The sequence below is a fragment of the Leptodactylus fuscus genome, chromosome 2, assembly GCF_031893055.1.
Source record: "Leptodactylus fuscus isolate aLepFus1 chromosome 2, aLepFus1.hap2, whole genome shotgun sequence".
In the NCBI taxonomy this organism is placed as follows: Eukaryota; Metazoa; Chordata; class Amphibia; order Anura; family Leptodactylidae; genus Leptodactylus; species Leptodactylus fuscus.
The window spans coordinates 111252879-111261047 of NC_134266.1; positions in this window are offsets into that span (position 1 = coordinate 111252879).

Consider the following 8169-nt stretch of genomic DNA (forward strand, 5'->3'; position numbering starts at 1 on the left):
GAACTTGAGGGTTTCCAGGCACGTTAAAAGTTTGGGTGGAATCTCGATCCGTCATACGGAACTCGAGGGTGACAATTCTAAGTTGTTGCTGAGTGATGAGGTCCATTTGAACCCCATCGGCTTGGACATTTTTCTCTCGGGTCTGCAGGATGGGGTGGAAAAGGCTTTGGTTAAGTTGGGTGGGGTTGGTCGCAAGCAAGGGTAGGGGTACATTGCCTTCTCCTGTGGCGGATGTTCCATGCCCCTTGGGCATATGAAGATTTGACTACATGTCCGCTGTCCCACAGCGGTTAACATTCAGGTGGAAGATTTGAAGAAAGAGGGATCAGGGCATGGAGGTGTTTTTTGTTCATATAGAGGGCGTTCACACTACCGTCTGTGTCCAACAGGTAGTGGCCGCTCCTAGTGTCCGCTCAAAATCTGGCATGGACATTAGGAGCGGACACTAGCTGTGTCCGTGACACCTGTCATTTATTTAAATGACATCAGGTGCGTTCTTTTGCACTCCGTGCCCTTCCTTCACTGTCCGCAAGTAAAGATGTCCAACTTTTCAAGCGGACAGAAAAACCCGACATGCCCAGATTTTGAGCAGACACTAGGAGCGGACACTACCTGTCGGACACCGACTGTAGTGTGAACACCCCCTAAGTTGTTTACGTTTATAAAGTATATGGATATTTGTTTGAGTTATAAATTTTCTAAATATGTTCTTTCTTTAATAAAATCGCTGTGGCCAACCCAGCTTTAACCACAAGATTGGTTGTCCGTGGTCATTTATTGGAGTCAGCAAAGCGGTTAAATAAGAAGGTATGTGCAAATAGTCTCATATTTCCTGCCTAGCAGAAGCTAATCCCTCTCTAGCTTTCAGCAGATGTCTCTCCCTATCTCTCCAAGCCGCAAATGAAACGAACATGGCTGACACTATTCTTATAAATCTGAGGTCACCTGATTTCGGCAGCCAATGGCTTTTTCCTATTTTTTTTCAATGCCTACATTGTCGTAGTTCCTGTCTCACCTCCCCTGCACAGTTATTGGTGCAAAAAAAGCGCCAGGGAAGGTGGGAGAGGATACGAATTTTTACTGCGCTGTTCGCTCATCTCTACTAACAACATAAACTTAACCCCTTAACGACCGGCCCATAGGGAATCTACGTCGGCACTTGCAGGTCCTTCCTGACTGCCCTATAGGAAAACTACGTCGGGCAGTCAGGGAAGGATTCCCTGTCAGTGTCAACGTAATTGGATGGGATTTTAGCTGTATCTAACAGCTAAGACCCCATTCCATAACCCCCCATCGGAGGGGTCTCCGATCGGGGTTTTTTAACCCCTTCAGTTCCGTGATCAAACATGATCATGGAACTGAAGTGGTTCCGTGACGGTGCCGGCCAAATCGGCACCCCCCGCGGCGAGATCAGGGGGTGCCGATGTCTCTAACATGGAGCCTGGGGTCTGGCCAGTATCCCCAAGCTCCAAGAGACCCCCAATATCTGGTTGATCCTGCCCAGATTAAGAGGAAGTCAGACGCAGGCAGCCCCTGCATCTGACTTCCTCCAGATGCTGCAAGACACTGACAGCTGTGTCCTGCAGTGTCTAATAGAGAATTAGTGATGCTTTTATCAAAGCATCACTAATCCAAGTGTCCTAAAGGGACACATGGAAAAGTAAGAGAAAAAAAGTGAAAAATAAATAAATAAAGTGTCTGATAAAAATGAATAAAGTTATAAAGCCCCAAAATTCCCTTTTTTCTATAGAAAATGAATTATATTAAAAAAAACTAAAAGTTAATAAAAACAATACATATTTGGTATCGTCGCGTCCCTAACAATCTGTACAATAAAACTGCAACAATATTTAATGTACAAGGTGAACGTCGGAAAAAAAAACCTGAAAAAACCCGCCGGAAGTAGTGATTTTTTGCCATCTCACCTTACAAAATATGCTATAAAAAGTAATCAAAAAGTCATAATCACCACACAACAGTACCAATAAAAAGCACACATTGTCCCGCAAAAAATAAGCCCTCAACCAACACTGTCAACCAAAAAATAAAAATGTTACGCCTCTCAGAAGATGGCGATACAAAAAACATTGATTTGTATGTCCCTAAATGTGTTTTTATTCTACAGAATTAGTATTGCATAAAAAAATAATATAAATGAGGTATCGCCGTAATCGCACCGACCCGCAGAATAAAGGACACATGTTGCTTATATTGTACGTTACATGGCAAAAAATTTAAAAGTTAGAATGCAATGCCAGAATTGATTTTTCTTTAAAAAATCCAGCAAAAAAGAGTTAATAAAATGTATTCAATAAGTTGTAGACACCCAAAAATGGTGTCATTACAAAATGCATCTCATCCCACAAACAACAAGCCCTTATATGGCCACGTCACCAGAAAAATAAAGAAAATATAGCATCTAGCAATGTGAAGACAAAATCCCGCAAAATCGCCAAATCATTAGAACACGACTGGCAAGGAAGGGAATATATAAGCTGTGCGAGCGAATATCAGGGGACACCCCAGATTTACAGCTTATGAGGGAACAGACACCAGAAATGACCCCCAGAGTGACTCCCCCAATCATAGGAGCTCCTGGAACATAGTAGGGAATTTGGTGTCTGCAATGTCCTCCGCACCGCTTATATATTCCCTCTTCGCCATCCGCTGTGCAGTCACGTCTGGGATACTAATACTCACTACACCCCCTGATACATTCTTTGAGGGGTGCAGTTTTCAAAATGGGGTCACTCCTTTGAGGAATCAAGTTTTCTGGTACGTTATAGGCTCTACAAACATGGCATGGCGTCTGGATACCAAACATCTGAATCTGTACTCTAAAAGTCGCATAGCGCTCCTCCCCTTCTGCTCCCTGCTGTGTACCCCAACTGCAGATTATGCCCCATGTATGACACATGTATGACACTGGTGTACCCGGGATAATGGACGTAATGTCATATTTGGGTATAAACTGATATTAGGGCACAGCCGGACACAGAAGGTAAGAAGGGTTATTGGGTTTTTGGAGCACAGACGGTTTGGTTTTTGGATGCCATGACACTTTTGCAGAGCTGAAGCGCCAGTAAAGTGGAATCCCCTGATATGAGACCTTATTTTGGAAACTACACCCCTGAAGGATTTATCCAGGGGTACAGAGAGCATTTTTAACCCCCAAATGTTGCTATAACTTATTATCCATAAATGAATACACAGATGATTGTGAAAGGTGAAAATGACCATTTTTCCAGGAATACATCATTTCAGTGCGTAATATATTGTGCCCGACTTGTATCAGAGATGAACGCTCTAAAAGCTGTTGTGCCCGGGATACCCTCTTACCAGTTTTTGGAGTGTGTATCTCTGCTGACATAAGTTAGGCACAACATATCAGATACTGAAATGGCGAATCTCTGGAAAACTTCATTTTTAACTTCTCATTATCAGCCGCAATTTCATTTCTGGAAACCAAATAAATGCAACACTCAAGGGTTAAAAATGCTCGCTACGCCACTTGATAAATCCCATCAGTGGGCTAGTGTCCAAAATGGAGTGACATGTCTGCAGATTCCACTTTATTGGCAATTCAGGGGCTTTGCAAAAGTGACGTCCAAAAACCAAACTGTGCTCCAAAAACCAAAATAGCGCTCCTTCCCTTCTGTGCCCGGCTGTGCCCAAACAGCCATTTATACCCACATATGGCATTAAGTCCGTTATCCGGGGTACACCAGTGTCATACATGTGGGCATACACCGCCATTTGGGTACACAGCAGGGCGCAGATGTGAAGGAGCGCTATGTGCTTTTGGAGTGCAGATTTAGATTGTTGGTGTTTGGACACCATGTCATATTTGCCGAGACCCTAAAATTTCCCCTACAAAATGGAGTCACTTCTTGGCGAATTCCAGTTTACTGCCACCTCCAGGGCTCTGCAAAACCAACATGGCGCCCCGAAAGTCCCTCTAACTCTGTACCCCAATAGCTAAAAAGCGCAGTGCTCCTTCCCTTCTGTGCCCTGCTGTGCGCCCAAGCAGCAGTTTACACCCACATATATAATTTTCTGCCCCTCGGGATGGCCCCTTAATAGTTTTAGGAGTGCAGGTCTCTGACAACACAAAGTGGGTGCAAAGTATTGGGCACCGAGATGGCAGATTTCTTTAAAAATTTCAATTTTCATTTTGTACATTAATTTTTGGGAAGCATTTTTAGGCTCAAAACGATAATACCCCTTGATACATTCCTTGATGGGTGTAGTTTTTAAAATGGGGTCACATTTGAGGGGTTTCCATTGTATTGGTACTTTAGGGGCTCTGCAAATACGACATGGCACCTGAAAACTATTCCAGTCACATCAGCCCTCCAAAAGCCAAATAGCGCTCTTCCCATTCTGACCCCCACCATGTCCCCATACAGCAGATTATGGCCACATATGAGGTATTGCCGTGTTCAGGAGAAATTGTGCAACAAACTGTGGGGGGCTTTCTCTCCTTTAACCCCTTATGAAAATGAAAACTTTGGGGATAAAGGGACATTTTAGTAATTTTTAACCTACACATCCCTAAGTTAGTAAAATCTGTGAAACGGCTATAGGGTTAAACTACTCACTATACCCCTCAATGAATACCTTAAGGGGTCTAGTTTATAAAATGGGGTCATTTATGGGGGGTTTAAATTGCTTTGGTAACTCAAATCTTGTTTGAATGTGCAATGGGCCTGAAACATTTAGAAGCAAAAATTGTGTCTTGAAATCCAGTTGGTGCTTCCTTCTTTTTGGGCCCTACTGTGCGTCCGTACATGGGATTAAGGCCACAAAGTGTACATTTTTGAACACGGGAGAAATGGGGCCATCTATTTTGGGGTGTTTTTCTTCATTTTCATGTGTTATGTGCAAAAAAACTGCCTATAAAATGACACTTGTGTAAAAAATATGAAATTTTTTTGTTTGACGCAAATTTTCTCAAAACTTATGGGGTCAATGTACTCTCTATACCCCTCAATGAATACCCTAAGGGGTCTAGTTTATAAAATGGGGTCATTTATGGGGGTTTTCAATTGCTTTGGTAACTCAAATCTTGTTTGAATGTGCAATGGGCCTAAAATATCTGCAAGCAAAATTTGTGTTTTGAAACCCAATTGGCCCTCCCTACCTCTTAGGCCCTACTATATGTGTGTACATAGGACTAAGGCCACAAAATGGACATTTTTTAACACGGGAGAAGTGGGGTGATATATTTTGGGGTGTGTTTCTTCTTTTTGATGTGTTGTGTGCAAAAAAAATGGCTTTAAAATGACATATATTTGAAGAAAATTAAAATGTAATTTTTTTCATCATTTGTAATAATTCTTGCAAAACAATATTTGTTTGATCAAAATGCTCACTAAACCCCTCAAAGAATACCTGAAGGGGTCTAGTTTTACAAATTGGGTCATTTAATGGGAGGTTCTGTCATTATGCCACCAATTCCTGTCTGTAAACATAGCTTGGTACAGGAAAAGATGACAAACTCAAAATTTCCAAAATTTGCTTATAAACTTGATAAACTTGTAAATTGTCTAAGTTACTCAAATATGCTAAAATTATTTCAAATATGCTTGAAACACAAAAGGAACATTTGGAAATATATAACTACTAACTTTTTTGCCCTGTATTATTGTGTATATGTGAGATATCGCAGCTAAAAATGGAAAACATTGAAAAATTTTCAAAATTTTCAGCATTTGCGAGTTTTTAAATAAATTTACGCAAGTTATATCAGTCTAATTTTACCTTCTCAGTAAAGTACAACATGTCATGAAAAAACAATCTCAGAATCGCTTGGATGCGCTATACTGTTACAGAATTATTCACTGATAAAGTCACACAGGGCAAATTTGCAAAATTCGGCTTGGTCATTAAGGTCCAAAACAGGCTGGTCACTAAGGAGTTAAGACAAAAGTACTGTCTTGCTTAACTTTTTTGACCATTTTGGGGTGCAGAGGTTTCTACAATATGATAAGTCTATAGCTAAATTCTCTAAAGTGAAATATAACCTAATTAACTGTATTCTGAGCCCATATTCATGCAATAACGTTAGGATTTGGTTCATACTTTATTCAATTTTAATAGACATTTGTGAGATTCTCACAGTTTGGTTCTGATTTAAACATCTGTTATACTGAAGTAAATGGCAGATATGATTAAGTCCTTCTAACTTTACAAACTTTTTAATGGAAAATTAAATGTTCTATTTTCCAGTTCAAATACATTTCAATTGTCAAGGAGCAAGAGGTATAGATATCTCTCCTGTACTAACCTTGCCCTGGTATCGTTTCATCTGATGGAAGAGATTCTATACTACCTCTGCAGCTTCACTGTGCCCTCTCAATGATCAGCCTCAATGGTGTCCCAGACATGATCAAAAGCAAGGCTGAACGCAGAAGAGAAAAATAAAAAGGCAAAAAAGAACACCTTTCTTGATCTCTCCTTCCAGTTATAGCACATCAGTGTTACCTATATGAGACACTACATTTACTGGTATTCATTGTCCCACAAGGCTTGAGACAGTGGCTTCCAAGCCAAATTTTTTTCTGAATACCTCTCCATCATACCATCACTTTCATTGGTATTTTTAACAATGAATGTCCACGTAAAAAAAAGAAGTTTAGGAAGTTCAGCCTATTATTTTCCACTAATACACTATATGGACAAAATTATTGGGACACAGACACATTATGCCTACAGGAGCTTGTTTATAGGTTTGAGCGATCGTGTTCGGAAAAGATCGGATTCCGATCGGCGATCGAGAAAATTTCACGATCGCCATCGGAATTCCGAACACAATCTTTTTATGTGGGATCGAGATCGGTGATTTTTCCCAGAATGCATTGCTTAGCCTTCACACTGAGTGTACGCTGTATATTCAGTGTGAAGGCTCCACTGCAGTTCCATAGGAATGAATGGAAGCAGCCGACACACAGCCTTAACCCCCTGCACGCTGGCTGCCTCCATTCATTCGAATGGAAGGCTAAACTAAATCTCTAGCAGGTACTTATCCCTAGAGATTGCTGCTCTGGTGCCCTCCTTCTTCTTGCCTCACTGCCCCACCTCCCAGGTTAGTGTTTAAAGCGCTAGGTAGGCGGGGCTTGTGGCTTAGAGTGACGTCTCCCCTCCCAGTACCTGCCCACACTCTCCTAACCCGCCCAAACTCTCCTAACCTGGCGGGGAGGGGGCAGCAAAGGAGGAAAAGCAGCGAGGCGAAGAATGAAGGCACGGGGCACAGGACCAGCCATCTCTGGAGGTAAGTGGACACCAGGGGGTAGGATTGCTTTTAAAATCCGATCTCCGATTAATAAAAAAATCCCATTGACTTGCATTGGGATCGGAATTGGGATCAAGATCAGGTTCGAATGAAAAATGATCGGAAATCGGATTTTAAAATCGATCCTGAAAAGTCAAGATCGGCTCAACCCTACTTGTTTAACATCCCATTCTAAAAGTATATGTAATATGAAGTTGGGCACCTCTTCATAGCTGAATTTTGGAGCATTTGTGAGACTATTTTGAGTATTTACTTATCTCATTGAATTGTTTGCAATTCTGGAGTGTGTAGCAGTGAATTTACTTGTATATGATTGTATGAATAAATTTCTGACACTTCAGAAACTATGAATTAAAGGTATTGCTTTGCTAGGCCATATTGCTTTACAGGACGGTATAAGAAGCAGGGGGGAGAGACAGTGCATCTACATGGGGGAGTAAATAGAAAGGAATCTGTGTCCTTGACAAATAGTCTTCAGGTTTCTTATTATATTCAGCAGGGGAGTGATAGCAAGAGTAATTTGATGATACTTGAATATGATTGTTTATAACCTCGAACATTGAAACACAAGGTCTAGAAAATGTAGAAGAAGACCCCTTTGCTAATGCAGATTTTGAGTTTTGGAAATACTATAAGATCAGACTTGTGAATGCATAAGGCGCTGGCAATACTTATTTTACTTTTTGCGAGTGTCTGAGGGACCAAGGAAGTCACTATTACAATTGGTAACAGAAATAGAATTAAAAGTACAGATGGGAACCAATATATACAGGCCTGGAAATAGTCAAAATGAGAGCAGGAAAATAACCTAAAAAAGATGTACATGTTATATTGTCCCAGGTCCAGCCTAAGTATGTTTCAATGGCTGGACAACT